The following is a 23233-nucleotide window of genomic DNA, read 5'->3' on the forward strand; positions in this document are numbered from 1 at the left end:
AGCATCCCAGAAAACTGGAAGCATCAATTTTCCAGCTGATGGTTGACTTTTGAACTTTTTCTTGGTCAGTGATTGAGGATGTTTCCATTCCATACTCTGCCATTTACTCTCAAGCTCCTAGTGATGAATCCATGTCTCGTCACTAGTAATGATTCTCTTCAAGAAACTTTCACCTTTCTTAAAGTATTGGTCCAAATTTTGTTTGCAGATACCCAAATGCTTCTGTTTATGCCCTTCCGTGAATTGTTTCGGTACCTATCTCACACAAACTTTTCTTCAAAACCTAAGTCTGTTGTGGATTACTTTGTTTTGAGGTGTTAAAGCAGCCTCCCTATAGTCCTGATCTTGCTGCATCGGACTTTCACCTCTTTGGTTCCCTGAAAGTAGCCCTACAAGGACGAAGATTCACTTCTGATGAAGAAGTGAAGACGGCGGTGCATTCGTGGCTCGCAGCTCAGCCTAAGACATTTTTTAACGAGGGAATACGAAAGCTTGTTGACAGATGGACAAAGTGTATTGAAAAGCAAGGAGATTATGTTGAAAATGATGTATTTGTCTTTTCTAAAAGTTAATTAAAATAAATTCTATAGCCAGAGTGCAGATGATTTTTATTCATCCTCGTAAAACAGGTCTCTCCATTATAGCAGTCTGTCCTACCTCCCCACCCTGGTCCCACTGCACTCTGCTTCCATTCTTTGACCCAGCTCAAATGTCAACTCCTTCATTTTCTGATTCAGTTATTCATTCATTCAAACATTAATTGAGGATATAACCAAAGGTATTGGTGCTCCATCCATATGCCCTTGGCCTAGCACAGAGGCACCTGCAGCTTCTGAAAACTATGGATGACTTATGCTTCAAACACCGGCATCTCTCAGCCTGAAGGCTTTATCTTGTTGCAGGAGGACTCGGCCCACGCGGGACAATCCTCAACCAGTGCGGGGTGGCAGTTGGTGGAAAATATCCCAGCTTCCTCATCCTCTAATGAGACAATTCAGAGGTACATTCTACACATTCCCTCAGAGGGCACCCAGTAGGATGGAGCCCTAATTGGCCATAGCTGTAACCATCTTGTTAATGAGCCTTTTATTGGCTCTCTTACCTTTTCTGCCTCACTTTCCTACCCCCTCACCATACTTGTTGGGATCACCCTCAAATAAGCTCCTTGTGCTTTCTCAGGGGCTACTTAGGGGAACACAGACTAAGGCAAAGGGTCTTCCTCGCGCAGCGTCAGCAAAGCCTTCCCTCAAGCCCAGGCACAGTTTGTGGTCCCTCCTTCCACCCGCTTTGCTCCAGCTCCTGGAGGCTTCGTCATGCTATCCCGAAGCCTTTCTCACTGCAGCTCTGCCTGGCCCGCTTTGAACAGCTCAGAGATGATGCCCTGTTCTTCTTTGTCCTCCTTGCTCCCAGCACACCAGAACTGCTCACTGAATGTCTGCTGAATGGGCTGAACGGTTGAAAGTCCTTCTTACATTTGATCTGATTAATCCACATCACCTCCCAGGAAACCTTGCATTACCCTTAAGCTGAGAACTATATACAGGGCAAGTCAAGATACATAAAGTTGTAACAGTGTCAGAATAAATTCTTCTTCGGTCTGAACCAGAAATCAGCTAGAAAAACAAATCCAATAATTTATTAAATTTAGATACTATTTCTGACAGTTTTCATTTTAAAAAACAAAACAAAACCCTGCTTATGTTGGGTGCTTTGATTTAGGCTGTGAAGATGCACTGAAGTAATTGGTTTTTAATTTCTGCTTATTAATAAAATGCAAATGCACTGCTTGGAATGAAGGCAAGCAGGCTAGTCCAGGACCAGAGATATCTGAAGAGAAACATGTCTTTCTGCTTTCAGTGAGGTGCCCTTATGAAACAACATAAAATGGTAGCTAAGAACGTGGATTTTGAAGCCAGCCTGCCTCTGTTTCAATCTGTTTCCACCAGTTACAGCCATGTGATCTGGAACCATTTACCCAATCCCTCTACTTCTCAGTTGCCGTAATTATACATTAGAGATAATAATAGCACCTGTTATCACACAAGGTTGCTGTTATTGAGATGAGATGGGGAGGATAATCTTGCTATTGTCTTTGGCTCATCCCTGCAGCCTTCTCACTGCCTTTTTCCTTCTGCTCCGTCAGACTGCACCCTACTCCATGCCTGTCATTCCTGCACTTCCCTCTGCCTTCCCCTAACCAGCCACTTCCTCAACCTCACCTCCCTTCCCTCCCACCTCTCACACCTCCTTCTCCCCACCTCATCTCTCTCCTCCAGTTGAGGATATAGGTATCTAGAAGAGGTATATTTGTAAGTCTCAGAACGGAAGTTCAAGAGGATACAATGGAATGATGGAGAAGCAAGGCAAGAAAGAAGAGGTGGCTCAGTGGAGGGGACGCATAGAACAGGTGGGAGGAGAGTCAGCAAGGCAGAGTGACCCCAGTGAGTGGGATTCACCCTGAGAGTCTCTTGGAGGATGAAGCATTAACCCTGACTCTTTTCTTCCCAGGTCAGTGCTGTTCTCGTCCTACCTCAGGACCTTAGGTGAATCCCTCATTCCAAGTGTCCGGAAAAAGTAAATGAACCAATGTCATCTGTCTTTTTCACAGATAAAGGTGCCAGGTCTGTCACTTTGAAGAGAAGGTCCTCTGGTTTCCAGTCTTCCCCAATCTTGCAGCATCATCTTGGCTGTTCTGGGAAGTGGGAGATAAGAGTACTCTGCTTCTTATCTATAAAACACTGGCTCTCTGGCTGTAGACCTAATTTAGATTCTAATCTCCTAGAAGCATGTCTAGCAGTGCCATGTAGGAAAAAGCATAAACTGTGGTGTCAGGTAGACATAGGTTCTATTTTCAGCTCCGCCACTCATCAGCCACATGACTTTGAGCAAGTCATTAACCTCTCTAAGCCTCAATGTTCTCATGGGGATTGAAGTCCCCACCTCACAGGTTATAGGAAGAATTAAATGAGATGATGTATGAAAGCCTCACAACTGTGTGGGCTGAGACTTGGCCAATTTGTTCAACATTTGTAGTTCAATGCCTGGCACAGAGTGTGCCCTCAATAAATATTGTTATAATTGAATGAATGAGTAGGTACCTAACAAACCATTGCCAGGTATCCCTTTGTCTGGGCTGATTCTGTCTGGCTGCAATGATACTTTGCCCTGACACAGTCCAAAAAAAGCTCATTGCATCAAATCCAAAGATATTGGCACACTAGTCTAACGTGCCTGGGAGACTGCATCATGTCCCACAGGTTAAAGGGGGCTGGTGGGAAACAAAAGTTTCAATAATTTTGATTGTGCCCATTGAGGAATTTAATATAGTGTTTCTGAAACCTTAACGCCTCTGAATCACCTGGGGATCTTATTAAAAAGCAGGTTCTGTCTGCCAGCTTTCTGTGCACATTAATGGTGCACATGAATGTCCTGGCTGATATTCTCAAGAGCATCAACAATGCCAAAAAGAGAGGCAAACGCTAGTTGCTTACTAGGCTGTGCTCCAAAGCCATTGTCCAGTTTCTGTGATGATGAAGCATGGTTATATTGGTCAATTTGAAATCACTGATGATCACAGAGCTGGGAAAATTGTTGTGAACCTCACAGGCAGGTTACACACGTATGGAAGTCAGCCCCAGATTTGATATACAATTCAAAGATCTAGAAAAATAGCAGAATAACCTGCTCCCATCCAGTCAGTTTGGTTTCATTATACTGATAACCTCAGCTGGCATCATGGACCACAAAGAAGCAAGATGGAAACACACAGGAGGGAAGACCTTAGGATTCTTTTTCTAGGGATGTAATACATATACACAAGTAAAATGCCTCAGTGGGGAAAGAAAAAAAAAACAAGTTCTGATTCAGTAGCTCAAAGTGGAGGTCAGGCAAGCTTCCAGGTGATGCTGAGACTGGTGGTTGGGGACCTCATTTTGAGTAGCAGGGGTCTAATACAGGGGTGAACAAATTTTTCTGTAATGGGCCAGACAGTAAATATTTAGCTTTGTGAACCGTATGATTCCTGCTGCAACTGCTTAACTCTGCCAGTACAGAAAAAGAGCAGCCATAGACAACATGCAAACAAATGGGCATGACTCTATTCCGATAAAACTATTTCCAAAAACCCGGGCAGACTGGATTTGGTCTGTGGGCTGTAGTTTGCCTACCCTTTATCTAATATGGATCAAATCAGCATATCATTCTTGTAATGGACATCAGTGAGCTTGTAACCTGAGCACCTAATAATTCCCTCTTATGTGGTAACTTCCTCTTCCTGCAGCTCCTCCTCCCCCTCCCCACAATCTATATGATGCCAGGAGCAGAGCACCCACTGCCAGGCTCACAATGACACTCTGACTCCAGACTCTGGCAGATTGGTTCAGGGTGGTGGTACGGCTCCAAGGGGCATCATTCACATTGTATTCCACATGATGTTATGCTCCAGGGGTGCCCTATACATAGAAAACAAGGGGAAGGCATCCTTGAGCTGTGAACTTGGCTGAACTGGGAACCTGACTAAAGTGGGCTACTCATAGTCTTTCCTTAAGATTCTGGAATTGAGTCTAGGAGATTCCGTTTTAGTCTGTCTGTCTGTTCTCTTAAATGGAGGATACATAAGTGGAGATGGAGCCTTTTTTTTTTTAACTCTATTGGGATGCAGAGTAAATTAGTAGAGAGAAAGAATGAAGCATATATTCAGAGAGAAACAATGGTGAGAGTGGGTGAGAGGGGTTTCCTGGGTTTTCAATAGCACTGCAATCATTGGCTCCAGGTTACCCTTGAGGTCCAGCTGCATCCTTGCCCTTGGGTTCTATTAGAAGGCCTTATATAAATTCACTTCTCTTTTGCTTAAATCCAGTAGAAGTCTATCACGTGTAAACTACAGTCCTAATAGCACTAGCAAGCAACAAAAAAAGTTCTTCAATAGAATTCAAATTTTGTAGGCTTTTTTTTTTTAATCAATGTATAGATTGTTGCAGGAGCACATATTTTTCTTTGAAACTGGATCTTCCTGACAATAGAGTATGTGATATTTCATAAATATTAAAGTATATCCATTTTCTAATGATCCACATAGTAATAAATCATTTTGTCAGTTGTGTAATAATTCTTAGCCCCTTGCTTTGGTTAGAGTTCAGCAGCAGAGAAAACTACTCATTTGGGCTGAAAGGGACTTAGTGCAAGGTATTAAATGGCTTACAATACTGTTAGATGGGCTGAGGAAACAGACTCCAGGCTGATCATCCAGGAACAATTCTCCAAGCCACCCGGCAGAACTGGGCTGTGAAGGAGGCTGCTGCTCCTGCCAAAGACAGGAGATCCCTGCTGAATCAGTAGGCACTAGCTCTGGCATCATGCCACCTCTTTCACATCAGAAAGTTACCTGCCAAATTAGGGAGCCGCCACCTCTGCTTCCAGGTCCAGATCAAACTGCTTCCCTCTAAACCATCAGAACCAGCAAGACAGATGCCTGAAACTCTCCCTCTTAACTGTCCTTTTTCAGTTTCCAGGTAAATGCATTTGAATGAAGGAACCTAAGTCTCATTCAGAACCCTAGCAGCAAAGGAGTCTGGAAAATGTCGTTTTAAACTTTTCGGTCTCTTCATTCCAGGAAGACACACTAATGAGACTGGAACAGATGTGGAATGAGCCAATCCACAAAATTAGCCACACCCCTATTTGACCACAAAGTTGTAAAACAAAAATTATATTTTTGTGAAGAAAATGTAAATATGAGCAAACAAACAATAACACAGTAGTTCACTGCGCTTCTCAGATTAATGCTACATAATTCAGACTTTCCCTCTTTTGGCCAGATAGCGTTAGTTGTGTATTCATTCCCACTTAGGCAACTTGAACAGCTTTTAACATCTCAACGGTTATGATGAGTAGAGAGATTTATTCACTCGCTCATTTATTCAACAAATATGTTTCGAATGCCAGCTGCGTGCCAGCCATTGCTTTTGTGCTACCAGGGAACAACAAATGTTATATCCTACTAGTCAAGATTCCTTTTGAAAATTCCCTCTGTCCTCTGTGAGGCTGAAAGGATTCTGGGGTTCTGTTGACACAGGCGAAGAGTTGCAATGGTCAATGACCCTTAAGTACTTGGCCTTTTAAATCCAAAAGGTGCAAACATTTGATCAAAGCATGCAATGACATGTAAGTCAACTTAATTGACTTAAAAACTGTGTAAAACATTTGGAGGTTCCTTAAAAAACTACAAATAGAACTACCATATGATCCAGTAATCCCACTACTGGGCATATACCCAAAGAAAACCATAATCCCAAAAGAAACTTGTACCATAATGTCTATTGCAGCACTATTTACAATAGCCAGGACATGGAAGCAACCTAAATGCCCATCAACAAATGAATGGATAAAGAAGATATGGCATATATATACAATGGAATATTACTCAGCTATAAAAAGGGATGAGATGGAGCTATATGTAATGAGGTGGATAGAACTACAGTCTGTCATACAGAGTGAAGTAAGTCAGAAAGAGAAAGACAAATATTGTATGCTAACTCACATATACGGAATCTAAAAATGGTACTGATGAACTCAGTGACAAGAACAAGGACGCAGATACAGAGAATGGACTGGAGAACTCGAGGTTTGGGAGGGGGCGGGTGGTGAAGGGGAAGCTGAGACGAAGCGAGAGAGTAGCACAGACATATATATACTACCAACTGTAAAATAGATAGTCAGTGGGAAGTTGTTGTATAACAAAGGGAGTCCAACTCGAGGATGGAAGATGCCTTAGAGTATTGGGGCAGGGAGGGTGGGGGGGAATCGAGGTGGGGGGAGTCGAGGAAGGGAGGGAATACGGGGATATGTGTATGAGAACAGATGATTGAACTTGGTGTACCCCCAAAAAAATAAATAAATAAATAAAATTTTTAAAAAATAAAAAAAAAAAACTGTAAAAAAAAAACTACATTAAAGATTTATTTTTGTAAAAAAGACCTCTCTTGACCGAAACGTCACCATATTTGATGATCCTTTAGAATTCTGCCTTGTCTGCTTTACGTTTATGTCAACTAATCTTTGGTAGTGTGTAATGAAAGAGTAAATATAACTCATCTTTCCTTACACTGAAATCACTCAGATAAACGCAGTCTTTAAGGGTTAAGTATTTTGGGGACTTCCTTGGTGGTCCGGTGCTTAAGACTCCAAAGTTCCAATGCAGGGGGCCCAGGTTCAGTCCCTGGTCAGGGAACTAGGATCCCACACGCAGCAATGAAGATCCCACACACAGCACTGAAGATCCCGAGTGCCACGACTAAGACCCAGTGCAGCCAAATAAATAGATAATACTTTTTTAAAAGGTTAAGTATTTTTGCTGACTTCTTTGTATTTTTTCCTCCCATTCATAAGGATGGAAAAGTCTATATATAAAGTGAAATGTATAGAACATGCAACAGGAAGTTTCATGTACCTATTAGAATCATTACTGATGTAGTTATTGATTGATGCCTGCCAAACCAGGGGAAAAAAAAGAAAACAAACAAAAAATGTGTTCGTGAATTTGCTGATTCATTCACTCAGTAAGTATTCATTGAAAACCTATTATAGGGACTTCCCTGGTGGTGCAGTGGTTAAGAATCTGCCTGCCAATGCAGGGGATACGGGTTCCATCCCTGGTCTGGGATGATCCCACATGCCACGGAGCAACTAAGCCTGTGTGTCACAACTACTGAGCCTGTGCTCTAGAGCCCGAGAGCCACAACTACTGAAGCCCACGTGCCTAGAGCCCTTGCTCTGCAACAAGAGAGGCCACTGCAATGAGAAGCCCATGCACCGCAACGAAGAGTAGCCCCTGCTCACTGCAACTAGAGAAAGCCTGAGCGCAGCAATGAAGACCCAACACAGCCAAAAAAAATAAAAACAAAAACAAAACCCCACATATTATATTAGTTATCTATTGTTGCATTACAAATTTCTCCAGAACTTAGGGAGCAACTTGCGGCAGTGGGCCTGGCTTAGATTCTTTCATGAGGCTATAGTCAGAGCTGCAGCTATCTGAAGGCTGGACCAGGGAGGTAGGATCCACTTTTAAGGTGCCTTCCTCCCATGATTGATAACTCGGTGCTGGCTATTGGCGGGAGGTCTCAGTTCCTCTCCCTGTGGGCCTTATCACAGTTTCTTAAGTGAACTCACAGCATGCCCTGCCTTCCCCTGAGCAAGTGATCCAAGAGCAAGAAAGCACCAGGAGGAAACCATATTCTTTCTATAACCTCAGAAGTCATATACTGTCACTTCCACCACATTCTATTTGTTAGAAGCAAGTCACTAAGTCTGGTCCACATTCAAGAAGAGAAAAATTAGACTGTGGCCTTGAAAGGGGCATGTACCCTGTGGCAGAGAAAAGCATGCAAGGATGAAGGACCTAAAAGATGGCTGCAGTGTCTGGAGCAGAGAGATCAGTGAAGTGAGAGGAGGCTGGTGACAGAGGCAGGGACCTACCAGCAGTTGGGCTCTGGGCCTGCGTGGCTGTTCCACATGAACCTGGGGGCAGATGCCCTAAGCCATCTCACCCCTTCCGCATTCTGCACCCCCATGTGAAGGTGCACTGACCATAGTACTGTATTACTGCCAAATCACCACAAGAAGGCCCCCAACTATGCTCAGCCAGTGTGTATTTCTTTCACCAAGGAACTAAGGACGAATTTCATCCAAAAGGTCACCCTACCATTGTAACTCTCCTTGTCACCTGTTCTCTATATCCCCTCAACTGATCTAGCACTCCTCCTGGCCCTGCTCCCCAATCATTCCTTTGTATCCTCTTGAACTTCCATTCTGAAACCTATAAATTCCCTTAGATACCTACATTTCCAAGTTTTTCTTAGACTGGAACCTCTACCTTCTGCCTAAACTTAAGCCTGGTGGTCCTTTGGGAATACCACATCTCTCCCCCTCCCCTGTCTCTCCCCGTCCCCACCCTCGCCCACTGCCAAAGCCTCCTCTCCACTTTATCATCTACTGAAAATCAGAAGGTGAAATCAGTGTCCTTCTCACCACCATGTACAACTTCCAGACCTTTACTACTTCACCCTCTTGTAAAAGAAAAATTATTTGCCTTTGAATTTTCACCTCATCCAGGTTTACCACCATCTTCTCCTCCCCACAAAACTATCATTTTCTAACCTCTTGGTCATGACCTGTCATCCTCTGGTACATGATTCAGGACTTCCTCTCATTTACACTCCTATTACCCTTTTGGGTAGTACCAGTACCCACACAGCTAAACATTCAAACGTCCTGGGCTCTCGGTTTCCTTGACTTCTTCAATGTCAATAACTATTTTCTTCATTCCATCTCAGCCTCCCATGTCCATGGTCACAAATGGACTTTTCATCATCAGAATGCAATCACATCCTAAATAACTTGTTCAAACATCTCACTCTTGAGAGCGCAAACATCACAACACCCTCTCATTCCAGCTCATTTATTTAAGAATCCCCATGGAAGTCATTCTTGGCCTTATCAGAACCTCCAACTTATTGGCTTTGCTCCATTCTGTCCATCAGCACCCTCCTTGTTCCCTTCATGCCTTAAACATGGTCCATCTTTGTGATCATTCTCTTGCAAATACCCTTGACCTCCCTGCCCCTTTTTCCTGGCTGGGAAAAAAACCTATCCTCATGGGCCCTCAAGCCTAGTTTCTAGCTCCCTTGCTTTCTCAGAAAGCTCACTTTTTCCATTATCCCCTTCTCCAACCCCCATCCCGTCTCCTGCATCTTTAACTTCTCCCTCTATAGCAGAGACTGCTAGCTGTCCACCAAACTCATTCCTTCCTCTTCCTGGGCACACAGCTAGATTAAATTTTCCAACCTCCCTGGCAGTTAGGTATGGAGTATGGCTCCGTGTGACTGATGTTATCTGCGCTGAAGTGATAGCTGCCGCTTCCAGGCCAGACCCATAAAAACATCCCATGAATATCGTTCATGCTCTTTTCCCTTTCATGGCTTGATGCAGACAAGCTTGGAATCATAGGAGTCATGTTGAAGGTGGCTGAGCCACAAGGTATAGGAATTCGACGTCCTGAATTACCATCTGGAGTAAATCTGATTGCTTTAGATCAGACCTAAACTTCTATCATGTTTGAGCCATTATGCATAATTGGAAAGGTTTATATAGCAGCTAGTGTTGCCTTTAATACATTCTTTACTGAATTGTTTTCATCAGCAATCAAAGGCTAGGATCCTCTAACTAAAATAGAAAATCCCTCCCTTGATCTAATACCCCTTGCAGCTACTACCCTATCTCTCTTCTCCCCTCAACAGCCAAGTTTTGTCAAGAATTATCTTCTCATACTTCCTCTATCTTCTCCATTCTACTTATTCTTTGATAGTCTTCAACCTGGCTTCTACCTACACCACTTCACCAAAATTTCTGTCACCAAGGTCATTAATAACCTCCACATTGCCAAGCCCTACGGACACTTTTCAGCATCCACCCTTTTTTCTTTTTTTTAATTTATTTGGCTGTGTCGGGTCTTAGTTGCAGCACACTGGATCTTCATTGTGGCATACAGGATCGTTCATTGCGGTGCACAGGCTCTTTGTTGCGGTGCACACGGGCTTCTCTCTAGTTGTGGCTCTAGGATGCACAGTCTCTAGAGCCTACTGGCTTAGCTGCCCTGCAGCATGTGGGATTCTAGTTCCCTGACCAGGGATTGAACCCATGTCCGCTGCATTGGAAGGCAGATTCTTAACCACTGCACCACCAGGAAAGTCCCTCCAGCGTTCATCTTACTAGATCTCTCAGCAGTATCTGATTCAGTTGGTCATCCCTTCCTTGTTGAAACACTTCTGTCACTTTCTGTGGCACCAGACTCCTTTGGTTGATCTCTCACCTCTGCACCTACTCCTTCTCTTTCTCCATTGCTGGCTCACTTTCCCTGACCTGGACTGTAAATATTTTTATTGCACTTCCCTTCTCACTCAACCTTCTCTCTCTACACAATTTTATCCATACACATATCTTTAATAACTAGCTATATATCAATAACTCAAATTTATGTTTCCAACCTAGACTTCCCTTCTGCGCTCTTAACACTCTGTCTACTTGATATAGTCTACTTACTCATTTCATGACATTGAAGACAGAACGAGAATCCAGGGCCAGAGAAGTGAGAGTGACTACTGGTGTGTCCAAATCAAACGGGAGGGAAGGTTGGACTGGGAATGGAGGGGATGGAAGACGTGGAGAACATACTGTTTTAGAGCTCCTGGAGCGTGCACCCTGGATGGTTCAGTCTCTTTTAAGAGATTAATGAAGCTGAGACACAGTTACAGGCATTTTGCTTCATCCTTTGCCTATAATGCCCATCCTCTATATCGGAGAACTGATTCAGCCTGCAGGTTAGACTTGCAAATTCCCAAGAAATATTTAACTAAGACAGAATGTTTTTTTAAAACAGACATTTGGGAAAATGGTTTTTTAAATATTTTTATTTTATTTATTTGGTTGCACCAGGTCTTGGTTGTGGCAGGCAGGCTCCTTAGTTGTGGCCAGCACGCTCCTTAGTTGAAGCATGCAAACCCTTAGTTGCGGCATGCACGTGGGATCTAGTTCCCTGACCAGGGATTGAACCCTGGCTCCCTACATTGGGAGCGTGGAGTCTTAACCACTGCGCCACCAGGGAAGCCCCTGGGAAAATGTTTTAAATAGATGAAATTCTTTTTTCTTGGGTTAAGGACATAAACTGGTATATAATTTTATTTGTTCAAGAGTATTATATTTTGTATACTATGTTTTAAAACATTTTAAATTCAGAACATAAATTACAAATTCACTACTTTATTTTTAAATATAAAAAATGGAGCCCACAAACTGCAGAACTTTGAGAAAAAAATATTGTTTGCCAGTTAGAAAAAGCTGGCAAAATTTGCAAATATAAGAATATGATGTCGATTTGGCAACCACCCTGAGTCCTCCTGCCTGCTGAGGTTACTCTTTGATATCCAAATAAAGACTACTCAAGCCACTGCCCCACAGAATGTAGAAGTATGTGCCCTCCCAATATTTTGTACATATTCCTTGGGAAGGACTCAAGTTCTCCTTATCACTGACTGTCCTGTTCTTGGGACATAAATAAACAAGGACTCAGAAATAAATAAGGACTTCTTTATTTCACTCAAGGTTCTTCCTTGGACTTGGCCTTCCCATCTTTTCATTTCTTCTCACTGTTCCACCCTCTCCAAGTTGCCTAGGCCGATTCCCCCAAATTCCAAATTCCCCTCCCTTCTTACTTTCTCTGGCAGATCAGCTCTGCTCTCCTCATCTCATACCCTCCTCTCCCCCAGCCCATTTCTCATCCCTCCCCCAAGAATAACACACTGTTTTCCTCAACAAAAAGAACCACCTATCTGTGCCATGAATGCTGTCTCTCTCCTGAGCCATGAAATTTTTTTCTGAAGAGCAATTTTTTTCCCATTCCACAGAGAAAATCATTTCTTTTACATCAATATCTGCCTCTGTGCCTCAGCATATACTGTTCCCTCTGCCTGGAACAGCCCCCACACATCTTACTCAACTTTGTCTCACTCAAAGCATCACCATCCCCAGCACATGGTACATGTTTGCTGACTGAATAAATACATTATATCTTCTCAACTCTCAAATACAAACAGCATTAATTCCTAGAAAAGATCTTCAGGAAAAATAAAGCAAAATTGACTCAGACTTAATCTAATGGATATCATTTTCTGAGCTACTATTACCATCAGTTTCTGCGTCTGCTGCTGTATTTCTAGAATTTGCATTGGCTCCTCCAAGTTGAAGGTTAGCCAAGACTGGAATGTGCTGCTCTTTCCTCCCTCATGTTCCTTTACTCCTTTAATTGATGTATTTCCAGAAGGAATGGAAATGGCTTCTGATGGAGCATGCTGCTCGTCAGAAACCCAGCTGCCTCCCTGTGGTCTGTACATCACTTTCAAAATCTTTCTGGCATGCTGTCACTTGGTCAACATTTGTGGGTTTGCATTTCTGCCTCTGCAAGTGGAATAGCTGCAACAGTGGCTATCAGCTCACAACACAGTTCTTCTGTTTCTTAAAAATTCTTCTCCAGATAGTTTGGAACAGGGTCACTTTCACATTGTAAGCAAAAGGACAATTTAGAAAAAGGAAAGCACGTATTCATTCAGAGTCAGTTTTAAGGTGGAGATAGATAACTATGCAATATGGCAGTAATATTTTGACGATCACTTATTGTGCTGTTTGTTCTATTATCTATAGCGTTCCTATGCACACTGCATGTTAGTAAAGCAAATGTTTCATTGGCCCCAGTCTTCTACAAAATGTCCTATGATTAACTGGTAATATATTGCGTGTTCTGTTCTTTCCCTTTTCAATACTTTTATTAAAATTATTTTAAGGTGTTATCACAGGCTTATTATTTCTTGTTCCTGAAAACGTTTCACCTATCCGTACAAAACACGGAGACTCATGCCTTTTTGCTCACACAGGTTTTACCATCTGGTTATAATCTGACTTTAAAAGAGGTTTGTTCAAATTTGACTGTTGAGCAAACAGGAGAGTAATACAAGGCAGTGATTACTACATGGGCTTTGGAATCAATAAACACCTCCGCGTATTGGCTGTGACTTTGGACAAGTCATTTCAATTCTATGAACTCTAGGATCCTACATAATAATTAAGGATTTCAACTAAGATCTGTAAGAATTAAATGATTTTAGACTTGTGACACAGCAAGCATAGAGCCTGAAACAAAGCAAGTGCTTAAACAGAATTACTACTCTGCTACTACTACTACCATTACTATTACTATGTTTTAGGATCTGAAAAATTCCAACATTCTCCTCAAGGTTTTCCTTGTCAGCTTTGATCAGTGGTGTCCCAGAAAAAAGTGTAAGCAGTAAATATTCTTTTTCATACATGATTTGTTCATAAAATCTTGTATAGAAATCAAATGGGTGAAAAAAACACTTTTTTATATTTATTTATTTGTCTGTATTGGGTCTTAGTTGCAACATGCAGGATCTTTAGTTGTGGCATTCAAACCCTCAGTTGCAGCACGTGGGATCTAGTTCCCTGACCAGGGTTCGAACCTGGGCCCCTTGCATTGAGAGCTTGGAGACAGCCAATGGACCACCAGGGAAGTCCCAAATGTGTGAAAATGTAACTTTCTGTTTATCAAGGAAGAGAAAGCTATCTATTCTTAATATGCAAATAGATAGGTATATGTATATATGTATAAACATATATATAAAATCTCCAATTATATCTTTGATGATATATTTCCAGTAGTTTTTACCTATTCTTTAATTCTTTTTCCTTCCAAATCAACAAAAATGAACTGAGTTAACACATTCTCATCCAAATGAGAATAAAGTCAGCACTTTCAGCTTAACCGAACAGTAACCATTTTATTCCAATTGCAGTATGCTTAGAAGACATATATATTTTACCACCACTATCAGCAATTTCATTCTTCCATTTATTTATACAAAATACTAGTAAAATACACAACAAATTCAAAGTTGTACCAGCAAAAATGGAAAAACCAAACGTTGCTTGGCATTGTGTGACGGATCGAAATGTTCACTTACCAGCAGGTGTGAAAACATTCAAAATGTTTTATTTAGAGATAACAAAGTGTAATGTGCAAATACAGGTTGTAAGTAAATCAAGAACTACCCCTGCTGCACTTTTGACAATCTTTTCTAAAGTTAATGCCACTAGTAATTTTTTTGCAATGATTATTCACTTGAGGATGTTAATGGACAAATCTTTTTAATGATGCCGCTGTAAGGGAGCAGAGGAGACTTCTGGGTAGAGAATGCAGGGAAGAGCAAGAACACCATGTCCATAGTCAAGAAAGACTTTTAATGTGTACAGCCAGCACTAGTACATGAGGTTGATGGCCATTTGAATGTAAACTAGAACTACATATTTCATGTGCCAGTATTTGCAAATGCCTTGTCTGGATTGGGGATTTTGTCTCTTTCTCAGAAAAACTTTCAGTTTGGAAATGGTTTTATACCAGAATTTCCCCAGGCCTTGCCAGCCTGTAAGTACAAATGAGGTCACATTAACAGATATAACCCAGATTGCACTGGCTCAGGCCCACATGCAAGTCTGTAGGCAGTGAGATTGACAGATGACCTAGAAGGCTGGGTTACCTGTGTAATTGGTGGTTTATTAAAGGTTACAGTGGGAACAAAAGTAGCAGTGGAAAATCTGAGTGTGATAGTAGAAGCATGGGTGCTGCTACATGAGGGGGTGGGGGAAGTTCCAGCTTAAGGGTATGCTGTAACAGTGCAGAAAGACAATTTCCTGCAGCTAATCTACTGTGAACACTAGATCCTCATGTTTCAGACAATTCAAACTTTAACAAAGGTTCAGTCTAACCGATCGAAACAAGACACTACTAACTCCTCCCCCAATGTATGCCCCCTCCTCTCCTCCGCACTCACCCAATTCGCCCCTACAATACCAAGTTACATATTAAGAAGCATAAGGAGGGACTTCCTAGGTGGCACAGTGGTTAAGAACCTGCCTGCCAATGCAGGGGACCCGGGTTCGATCCCTGCTCCAGGAATATCTCACATGCCTTGGAGCAAATAAGCCCATGTGCCACAACTATTGAGCCTGTGCTCTAGAGCCCGTGAGCCACAACTATTGAGCCTGTGTGCCACAGCTACTGAAGCCCACGTGCCTAGAGGCCATGCTCTGCAACAAGAGAAGCCACAGCAATGAAGAGCCTGCACACCACAATGAAGAGTAGCCCCTGCTCGCCGCAACTAGAGAAAGCCCGTGTATAGCAACAAAGACCCAATGGAGCAAATAAATAAATAAATAAATAAGTTTATTAAGAAAGAAAGAAAAAGAAACATAATAAGGAAAAAAACACACCAAGTCATAAGCCCAAACCATAAGCAGTACTACTTTTAAACCCAACACAGAGACAATCTGCAACAGCTTGATGCCTATCTCTGGCTGCAGACTTCCCTAACAGAAGTTTCTGGAACAGAGGATGACGTCCCAGCAACAAGCACTTCTGGCCCAATGGAGTCTCAAGTCTGCTTAAGTCACCACCACTGCTCCATGAGGTGGGACTCCTGCTAGTACACAGACGAACCAGAGACCTCATGTGCAGAAGTCTGTCCTGCTTGAGAACAATATCTCCAAATTATCAAATCTAAAAGTTGACAAGATGGGAGGCAAAAATCCTGTGAGTGGTGACTTTCCTAGTGGCACAGTGGTTAAGAATCCACCTGCCAATGCAGGGGACATGGGTTTGATCTCTGGTCCGGGAAGATTCCACATGCCACGGATCAGTTAAGCCCATGAGCCACAACTACTGGAGCCCAAGCGCCTAGGGCCCATGCTCTGCAACAAGAGAAGCCACTGCACCGCAACAAAGAGTAGCCTCAGAATGTAATTAGACAACTGTACTAAGAACTAAGGTAAAGACAAAAGCCTAATATTATATACCAAGGCAGTATACAGAGAATGGACTGGAGAACTCGAGGTATGGGAGGGGGCGGGGGGTGAAGGGGAAACTGAGACGAAGCGAGAGAGTAGCACAGACATATATATACTACCAACTGTAAAACAGATAGTCAGTGGGAAGTTGTTGTATAACAAAGGGAGTCCAACTCGAGGATGGAAGATGCCTTAGAGGACTGGGGTGGGGAGGGTGGGGGGGACTCGGTGGGGGGGAGTCAAGGAAGGGAGGGAATACGGGGATATGTGTGTAAAAACAGATGAACTTGGTGTACCCCCCCCAAAAAAAAAAAAAAAAAAAAAGAGTAGCCTCTACTCGCTGTAACTAGAGAAAGCCCACGTGCAGCAACAAAGACCCAACACAGCCAATAAATAAATAAATAAATTTATTTTTTTAAAAAATCCTGTGAGTGGGTTATTGGGTAAATGAGTCATTTGCATACATGGTGTACATTGTATTGTATACATCCTACTTGCAAACACTGATTCCCAGACCCATATATTCTGGCTCTGGGGAAGAAAGTACCAGGTAATCATCTCTGAACCAGAGCACATATTTCAGCCTATAAGACCAAACACTGTCACTTCAGAGTGTTGTCTCCCAACTGACACCAAAACTGAGTCTTCAGTAAGCCAGTCCACCCTTTTAGTAAGCCAGATACTTCTAGGTAATGGTAAAAGCAGTAAGACCAGTGAATTCCCTGGGCATGAGCCCACTGACCATGGACAGAATCCACGACCGTGGATAAAGCATTCTGAGAGTCTACAAATGGTGGAGCTGGCAGGAGCATGAGGCAGGGCTGGAAAACCCATACCCATAACATGTGTCTGTAAGGATGAATTTATCACCCCGCCATAATGGAAGAGATATAATATATTCAGCCTACCACCAGGTGGCTGGCTTGTCTCTCTAGGGCAGGGGTCCCCAACCCCCGGGCTTCGGACCAGTACCAGTCCTTGGCCTGTTAGGAACCGGGCTGCACAGCAGGAGGTGAGCGGTGGGAGAGGGAGCGAAGCTTCATCTGCCGCTCCCCATTGTTCACATTACCGCCTGAACCATTCATTTCTCCCCACCCCGTCCATGGAAAAGCTATCTTCCGTGAAACCGGTCCCTGTTGCCAAAAAAGCTGGGGACCGCTGCTCTAGGGAATGCTGCCGTATTGGGGACTCGGTGTTGACATCATCTGTTAGCAGATTAGGCACTCAAAAGTAGCAGCAGTCAAGTCAGCTTCCTTAAGGGAAAGTCCATGTTGCTGAGCCCATGCAGCACTCTCATCTCCACCATCATAGCATGGTATTCATGAGTCTATTAAATAAGCACTTGGATGGTTGATGAAAGGGCGTAGATTTGCTCCATAATCCTGACAGTCTATACTGCGATTCTCCTGCTAGTGCTTGCCTAAGATTTTGTTACTATCCTTATTTGTTAGAGACCCTTGAGTGTCATTGGATCTGCTGCATCATAAGAACCAAGTAGAAGAACATGTTATGCTACAGCCTGGACATGCTGCAGAGCCTTTCCTTGCTTGCTTTGTTCCCCATTTGAAAATGGCACACTTTGGATGACTCCTTAGATGGTTCCAATTCAAAACATGGTATATACTGCTTCCAGAATCCAAAAAGGCATATCAACTGTTGTAGATTGTGCATCATTTTGTCTGTCACCTTGGAAAGGATATCTCAACATGCTCCATGCCACTGGATTCACAGAAACTTCACTGAAGTAGCAGGTCCCTCAGGTTTATCCCACACTTTCTGGCTTGCATATATCTTACCATGGCTTCCAAATTAACTGCTACTTTCTGCTCAGCAGATCCAATCAGCATAATGTCATCAACGGAATGGACAAGACTGATGTTTTGTGGAACATCAAGACCATGGAGATCTCTGCTGACTGCAATATGGCAGACAGATTGAGAGCTGACATAGGACTGAGACAAGACAGTGAATGTGTTCTGCTGTCGCTGCCAGGTAAAAGTAAACTACTTACGGTTGGCCTTGCAACTTGGTATGGAGAAAAAAAGCATTAGTCACATAATAGTGCTAGGGACTCTGTTGATTTGTTCCAGTACAGATACTCTTTTACAATGGGAGTTGCAATTGAAGTCACGCCCCAAGTTTATTGAAATCTACAGTCATTCTCCAACATCCATCCTACTTTTGCCCAGGCCAAACAGGCCAATTAAATGGATTTATTCTAGATATCACCAATCTTGCACATTTCAAGTCTTTGATGTTGCACTAATCTCTGCAGTTCCCCCAGAAATGCAGCATTGCTTCTGGTCTACTATCTTGTAGGAGGAGGAAGTTCAAGGACTTTCCATTTAGCTATTTCTACCATAATGACCTTGTCCCATGGCTTAGAGAGCCAACACAGGAATTTTTGCCTCTGGTCATGTATGTCTATTCCAATCATTCCTTCAAGGAATTGGGGAAATTACTACACGGTGGACCCATGAACTGACTGGTCGTGTACATTAGGGGGCCATAGCAGCATTTTGGGCTCCCAGGAATTAACATTAATCCAAAAGTAGTGTCTAGACTTCCACCAAAGGTCTGAGTATTTCCCTTTTTCCTGTGCTGTCACTTTAGCAAATGAAATCAGGTATCTTTAGAAAAGTCTCAGGAGGAAGATTTATATTATATATTTTTCACAATTCTATAGGGGTCTTCCACAAAGGGACCCAGCTTTTGCTTCAGTCAAAGGGCTCTGGGTTTGAGAACTGGATTAATTTGGGAAATTAGATGAGAGGCCATGATCTCCACTGTGGTCACCCAAAAGAATTAAAAACAAGTAATCCAACAGACAAATGTTCATGAATGTTCACAGCAGCACTATTCACAATAGCCAAAAAGGTGGAATGAATGGATTTTAAAAATTGTGGTATATCCATACCATGGAATATAATTTATCCATAAAAACAAATGAAGCACTGATACATGCTACAACTTGGATGAACCTCAAAAGCATGTGAAATGAAATAAGCCAGACAGAAAACAGCATACACTGCATGGTTCATTTTATATGAAATATCCAGAATGGTAAAATCCATAAAGACATTAAAGTAGATTAGTAGTTGCCAGGGATCGGAATAGGGAAGGAATGGGGAGGGATTGCTTAGTTGGTGTGACACTGAATGGTACACTTTAAAATGGTTAATTGTATGTTATATGAATTTCACCTCCATTTTTTAAAATGAAAGAAAAGTAACAAAACAGTACTCATAAACAAAAAAGTAATGAAATTCCTTCTCTTGTACAAATGAAAGGAGAGCATCCTGTTTTTCAATTATGTGCATGTTTTTATCCTTTTATTTCAGAGACATACAGTACTTGAAAGAAACTGCAACGATCCAATACTACTAAATAGTTACATATAAATCTTCCTTTTGCTGAGTTGTTGGGGATTTTTTTTGGGGGGGGGGGTGTTGTGAAGTCTGAGGAGGAAGATAAGATCTATATAAAGCCTTTATGTGCTGGTAAGTCTCTCTGTCCTCAGAGACATCACATTTATTTTCTATAAAGCAGCTTCCTAACAGGCATGTAGGAAACTTAATCTGTGTAACCTCTGTGGGGTGACACAAAGATTCCAGGGCCAAAGTGTCCAGAAGTCCCCTCTGGTCATCAGTGATCAGTCACTTGCCCACACACCTCATCTCTGTGAAGCCATAGCTCATAAATCCTCTCAGATCTGCCACTCGGCTGCCTCCTGCCCTGCTTGGGGCATAGGACTCTGACTAGGCCCATAGTCTTGGGGTGACCACACAGCCACGCCCTCAGTCCTGCCACCTCTGGAGGGGAGGGGAGAGGCCCTTTTACTTGCAGAAAACACAGGTCTCTCCTTCCTCCACACCAAAGAAATCTCTTTTTTGTTTGGGGGACATGCTTCTTTCCTCCAGCCCTATTCTCCATGGAAAAAGAAGCCAGGAAGGTTTGTCCCAAACCTCTCCCAAAGCATCAGAGCACAAAGCCTGCTATCATTTTTTTTTTTTTTTCCTTTTTTTGGCCACACCATGCAGCATGCAGGATCTTAATTGCCCCACCAGGGATCAAACCCGCACCCCCTGCGGTGGAAGTGCAGGAGTCTTAACCACTGGACTGCCAGGGAAGTCCCAAGCCTGCTATCTTTGAATGAGAAAAGAAGAAAGAAAATAAATTATTTTGCACATTTTCTTCAATATCCTTTATAAATTATTGAGCCCTTCTCTCTAAGCAGTGTCACACATGTCATCTCTGATGTGCTCTAGGGTACACATGGTAACTGCATGCCTATTACAACGGTTTATGCTCAGTCAGGATGCTGGGAAAGGAGCTCTGCAGTGTCTATTCACTGTGGTCCCAGGGCTCCCACTCCCCACTCATAAAAAGAAAACGAGCAGAGATAGTCTTCTAAGGTATATGGGTCATGGGAAATCAGATCTGGATTCAAATCCCAGCTCTGCCACGGATTGACTGCATGACCTTGGACAAAGTAGTTAATGCTTATAAGCCTTTCATTTTCTCACCTGAAGAGCAGATGCATCAGGATTTAGTCAATTTCACTCATAATCCATTTTTGCTTCCCTCTAGTATGCCTCCCTGTACCACAGAGATGACTACATTTCCCAAATGTCCTTGCAGCTAGGGTCCTGGATGAGAATTAGGTTCTAGTAGTTAATGCACTTACATAGAATGGAAGTCAACTTCCAGATGCTTTTGGCTGTTTTCAAGGTCATGGTAATACAGAGTTTTACCACAGCACTATTCCAGTTCCAGTCTGCATAGAGGGGGTCAAAAAATAGTAGCAGCAAAGGTGATAACTGGAATACATGTTCCAATATCCAGTCATCAGCCTGATGAGTTTAAACAGTCATTTTGGCAACAGCTACAGCAGCTTCCTGGTCGCCAGAATACATCCACAATTATGTGTTCTCAAACTTAGTGATTCCAATGACAGCCTTCTGATTCCCCACCTACCTTATTGTGACAGAGTAACTTTCATGGCAAGTCACTTCCTCAGTATTCTGAGAATCATTCCAAGGCTTATCCTGGAGTTTTCTCATCCTACAGGTGCTCTTTTGTAAGCAACTAATTCCCTGAATTCCTTTTTTGCTCCTTTTGAATGGTTTCTGTTTCCTATACTGAACCTCATTGGCTTTTTGAGGATTTAAAGAGATAAAGCATTTAAAGCAATCAGCCCAGTGCCTGGCACATGGAGTGTGGTCAAAAAATGGTAGCAATTATTTTTATTACAACACATTATTTTCTAGTCTTTTATTATTACCACATGATGTAGGATTTTAATGTTTCTCCCCATCCTGGCTGGGCTATAAAAGTTTCGCTCAAGGAATTGAGGAGCCCTGAACTTTTTCTCTCCTTTCATTTAGACTCCTTGTATTAGTCAAGCTTATCCCGAGAAAAAGAACCAATAGGATGTATGGATGGGGGAGTGGAGTGTGTGGGTGTGGACATGTGTACCTGAGCACACACGCACATGCTAGCAAATCTGAAATTTGTAGGGCTATCCAACAGTCTGGAAATCAAGGCAGAAGCTGATGTTGTAGAACTCCTCCCTCTTCGGGGGACCTCAGTCTCTTCTCGTAAGGCCTTCAACTGATTGGATGAGGCCCACCCACACTATGGAGGGTAACTTTGACTCAAAGTCTGATTTAAATGTTAATCTCATCTAAAAAATACCCTCACAACAACATCTAGACTAGTATTTGACCAAATAACTGGCTATCACAGACTAGTCAAATTGACATGAAATTAACAATCACACTCCTCAAACCATCAATCATGTCATGTGAGGTTTATCTATCAGTGCTAATCCACAATGCTTTGGGGAATAAGAAACATTTGATTTCACTATGTACATTCTAAAGGTTCAGTGCTCCTGACTTTGCCTGGGGCATTCCAAAAATGCAATGCTCTGGGACTTCCCCTGCGGTCCAGTGGATGGGACTCTGTGCTTCCACTGCAGGGGACATGGGTTCCATCCCTGGTTAGGGAACTAAGATCCTGCATGCCATGCAGGGCAGCCAAAAAGAAAGAAAAGAAGGAGGGAGGGAGGGAGAGAAGGAAGGAAGGAAGGAAGGAAGGAAGGAAGGAAGGAAGGAAGGAAGGAAGGTAGGAAGGAAGGAAGGAAGGAAGGAAGGAAAACACAAAAATGTAATGCTCTGATCAACATAGATCTAGATCTGGAAAATGGTTTCTAAAGTAAATAGGAAGTTAAAAAAATATTATAGTTGAGAGTGCGTGTGATTACAGTTCATTCAGTGAGTTTAATGGAGCATCAGAAGATTGGTAATGCAAATATCGAGTATAAGACCAACTAAGGATAGAATGATCCTCTGATTCAAATTCCCTTTTTGGTTTTTCTTTTTTTTTTAATTGAAATTTAATTCACATGTCATAAAATTCACTATTTTAAGATGTATAATTCAGTGGTTTTTAGTCTATTCCCAAGGTTGTACAAGAGCCACCACTAATTCCAGAATATTTTCATCACCCCAAATGAAGCCCTGCACTTCTCTCTCCCCATTCCTCCCTCCCTCAGCCCTAGACCACCACTAATCTACTTTGTCTCTCTGGATTTGCCTAATCCAGACATTTCATATAAAATGGAATCACATAATATGTGACCTTTTGTGTCTTGCTTCTTTCACATAGCATAATGTTCTCAAGGTTCATCCAACTTATAGCATGCAACAGGACTTCACTTTTCTATGGTTGAATAATATTCTATTGTATGGATAATGCAAATTTT

General features: G+C 42.4%; 1 pseudogene; it reads left to right on the forward strand.

Annotated features, from left to right (window-relative positions):
- The first annotated feature begins 3411 nt into the window (after positions 1 to 3411).
- Positions 3412 to 3798, forward strand: LOC130836635 (40S ribosomal protein S15a-like; annotated as a pseudogene).
- Positions 3799 to 23233: the final 19435 nt, after the last annotated feature.

The sequence above is a fragment of the Hippopotamus amphibius genome, chromosome 1, assembly GCF_030028045.1.
Source record: "Hippopotamus amphibius kiboko isolate mHipAmp2 chromosome 1, mHipAmp2.hap2, whole genome shotgun sequence".
NCBI lineage: Eukaryota > Metazoa > Chordata > Mammalia > Artiodactyla > Hippopotamidae > Hippopotamus > Hippopotamus amphibius.